Source organism: Merops nubicus, unplaced genomic scaffold (assembly GCF_000691845.1).
Source record: "Merops nubicus isolate BGI_N331 unplaced genomic scaffold, ASM69184v1 Scaffold20470, whole genome shotgun sequence".
Lineage (NCBI taxonomy): Eukaryota > Metazoa > Chordata > Aves > Coraciiformes > Meropidae > Merops > Merops nubicus.
In genome coordinates this window covers 1-4,009 of record NW_008585087.1, presented here as the reverse complement: position 1 = coordinate 4,009, position 4,009 = coordinate 1, and the positions used below count along the sequence as shown (strand labels likewise).

Sequence of the window (4,009 nt, the reverse complement as noted above, 5' to 3'; positions counted from 1 at the left end):
AAAAAAGTCATCAGGAAGTGGTAAACCCACCACAGTTAAGTTCTTCTGGTGTTATCGTGGCCACTGATCTTCCCTGGATCCTTCGTGGGTACTCACAGGTAGCTGCTGCTTGGGCATTACCTGACTCTGCATATGTCTTCAGCAGCTCTGCCAGCCACAGGATCTCACAATCACAGTGAAGAGCGTTTGAATCCAACCGCCTGCACAAGACAAGAACAGCCACAACACCAGTTAGCAAGCTTTTACTATTTTGCTGGGATCAAAAGGGTTCTGTGATACCAGCAGTACTTTTGTCTGAATACGGACAACAGGAAATACAGAATATAGGAGACAATTACTTATGTACATTCTGGTACCCTTTATTACACAATGAGTATTATTTTTACCGCACAGGTAGGACTGCATTCAACATAGCAAGCATCTAAACATTTCTTTTCTAACCCCATGTATTCAGTGAATACATCAGGTTTTATTTAGATGTTGTACACAATTCCCTTAAATAAGGAACTTAGACCATTCTCCCCACATTTTTGTCTGTTTAATACTTATTACTGTAGTAACTTCACAGCTAACTTGACATTTCTACAACTTCCCATTTTGCTGATCAGGAAACTGAGACAAAGATCCACAGTTTTATTTAAGCATTAAGCTCTCATTGAGTTCAGTGGGTCAGTCACTTTGAAAAATGCCTATTGCAGACAGTAAGAACCCATAAATTCTGTTGACTTTCTTCCCAGTAGTGAAGGGCCCTGTTACTATGAACACTGCACTTTCTGATGGAGGATCCTGTAGGAAAAAAAGCCCCATGAGCTACTGAAATCTGTTCCATTAAATATATCTATATATAGTCTGGAAATAAAGTTGCACAGCAAAGCAACCTCAGTTTGGTGTCTCTTTAGGGGTAGTAAACTTTTTGATGATTTTTGTCTGTTAATATTTTTTTAAACCCCTTGCACAGATGCCGAGATATTTCTTCCCTGTTCTTCTATTAAAAAAAAGCAAGAACAATCAAAATTATTTCAAAATTTATGCTGCAAATGTCTCCCAGTACATCACATATTACTGGTAGAATTTAAATTTGGAATGTGAAATTACGATGTGACATTTAGCCCAGTATCCTGTTCCACAGACAACCACTATTAAAATTCCCCTTTACATGGGAGTTATGTAAGGAAGCATCCCTTTATGTTCACTTGAACTCCGTAAGAATTTAAGGGAGGTATGAGTGAAACAGCTACTGGGAGGTGCATACATCATCAAAATGTACTTAATTCTGCTTTTCACTCACAGTTAAAAGTATGGTTCTACCTATAGACAGTGTCCTAGATAGCTTCCTGTTCTGTCCCTTGTGATCTCTTTTGCCAGTAGAGCTAGTGCTGTGACTCACTGCACATCCTCAGCAGTCTGCCCAGAAAGGGGGGTATGAATGCATGACTGCCTTTCTCAAAAGGGCAGTCTTGGATAGCCTAAAGAATGCTTACCCTAGATCAAAACCCTCTGAAAGTCACCCTAAGATAGTACTCTCTTTGAGTTCAAGTTTTCAAATGCTACTGAAGGACTAAGAAGCCTCTAATTTTTCAAGTTAATGTTATTTCAGAAAGAACTGGCTTCTGGAGTTGCTTTTGAAAGTACTACATAAAATCTTAAATGATCAAGCACCTTTTCATAACCATGTTTTTTATCATCAGACAAAGACAAATAAAGCAATTTAAAAAAAAAATACCAAAGTAATCAAACATTGAATGACATCACAGAAAGATGACGCAGTAAGGCACAGACAAGAGGGAAGGGAAAAAGCTCCCAAACTAAAATCAAACACACACCCCTTCCGCCCCCCATAGCCCTACCACAACCAAAAAACACCACAGAAGGATGTGCATATACTATTTAGTCTACAAAACAAGATCATATGATTATGAATAGTTTACAAATAGTTCCAAGACAGGTAACAAAAATTGGACTATTTAAACTTTCTTTAGTTCAACAATAATGCAGTTTACTTACAGTCTCTTCATAGATTCTAAATGACTAAATGTTCCAGGAATCAAATGAGCTATTCTGTTGTTATGTAAAAATCTGTTAAAAAGCACAGAAATATGCATTTAATAATTCAGGTTTTGAGATGTACTCATTTAATTTATATTCTTCTGAAAATCCTTTAAGAGAAAGTAATTTTACAAAATTGAAAGAATGCAAACCTTTTTCAGCAACTCATTGACTGCTATTTTTAAAGTGGCCTCCAAGGTGTATTTGGTGTGTTCACATGAGGAAAAAGAAGCCATAAAAAGACCAAGTAATCAAAAGGAAGAGAGTCCATAAACATCAAATGAGAAATTAAAGAAAAAAAAAAAAATCATAACATAAATCTTCATTTTTTTCATTCATAACATTTATTTTAGGCCAAACATTGGTCATAGCTCTTTGGGAAATAGTTTTGCAGTAGGAAAATATACCACAAGCAATGCTCACTTCTGAATGCCTTTAAGGTCAGCCTGACCAAAGTGTTCTTGGCAAAGATTATGTAGTAGTTACAATAAAAAAATAGATTAAAAATAATCTCTGGGAATGATAAAAATATTATTTTCCGGTTTTAAACATTTGATGTAATTCAAACAAATAAGCCAGCTGACTTCTGAACTTTATCCCAAGAAAAACAAACTTACAGCCTTTCAAGTTTTGGAAGATGGGTAAAGGATTCAGGTTCCAACGTTTCTATTTGATTAAAGTGCAGATACCTGAAAATATTTTAAACAAAAAGAAAAACACTGAAACAGTTTTCTTAATGAAGCGGAAATATTAAAAAGCATTTGTTATTGTTTACACATTGTTTGCACATCTAAATAGCGATAGTGATGTAGTGGCTTAACTTTCTTCCCTTTATCATCTGAATTCTGTTCTTGAATCTGAGAAAAACAGACATGACAAACCATTGTTTGCAGACCACTATACAGTATCTGTGTGTCTGTACATGTGCAAAAAAAATTGTTTGAAAACTATTACTTTGGAGATTTTTGAAATACTACTTGGAACACTCTCCAAGTCTAATTTTCATGAGTATGCATACGCGAATATATATATACACACACACACACATATATGGAATAAAGAGAATAATTATTATTTTTTACAGAAAAAAAACATTGTAGGTTGTTTAGAACATGTTTCTAAACAAAAACTTGTTCAGAATTTCCACTTTTAGTGGGCAACTGTTTCCATTGCTGTCATACTGAGTGAAAATTTTAAAAGACGCTGAGAAGTAACTTGCTCTAGTCAATGAATACTGACATTTAAAGCTAGGAACACTCAGAATTTCTAAAGACAAACCTCTTGGTAATATAAAACTAAGTGTGATTGAATTGCTTTTAGACACAGGGCTTCCCAGCCACTGCTGTACAATTAACCACCACAGCTGTGCTCTGTTTGATGCTCTGCTAATGCTTATGTAAGCTACTAATATTACACAGCTGCCAATCCTGTAAAATTGAAAGTCTCATGTAACAAAATGATTAACCAGATTATTAATCTGTAACTGCTGTGCAAATGGACTGCAAAGGGAAGATCATTCCAGTCTTGACTATGTCGTGGAGGTACTCCATAAACAAGAAGTAATTGACAAGACTTGCACAAGGAACTGTTAAAAAGATTTATAGGCTTCGGATCCCAACTAGACCCAAATGTATCCAAACCTCCTAAGGTTTCCTATTTGACCACTGGCAAACTTGGTAACATCTGGAGAATGTGCCGATATAGAAATCCCAGTGGGCTGAAGAACGAAAAAGGCCATCAATTAAAGACAAAAGGAAAATCTCCGACCCCCAAATCTCCTAAAAAATCACTCCTTCAGCATGAAAAGCAAAAGGACATTGGAGCTCCCTTGTGCCAGAACCCCACACAGGCTCTGCCCCCGTACGTGAGCTGGATGGTGGCCCCAGGGAAAGGAGAGCGGGACCAGGGAGCAGTCAGGGCAGCGCGGCTGCAGCGAGGCCCGAAGGCGCATGGGGGGAATCCA

The 4,009-nt window shown here is 36.9% G+C and overlaps 1 long non-coding RNA gene across 1 annotated transcript; it reads right to left on the bottom strand.

Annotated features, from left to right (window-relative positions):
• Window positions 1-30: 30 nt before the first annotated feature.
• On the bottom strand, window positions 31-2,735 carry LOC103778928. The gene is made up of 3 exons (XR_608193.1): window positions 2,664-2,735; window positions 2,005-2,076; window positions 31-200 (listed from the first exon to the last, which is right to left on the bottom strand). It is a non-coding gene; the product is annotated as an uncharacterized LOC103778928 (long non-coding RNA).
• Window positions 2,736-4,009: the final 1,274 nt, after the last annotated feature.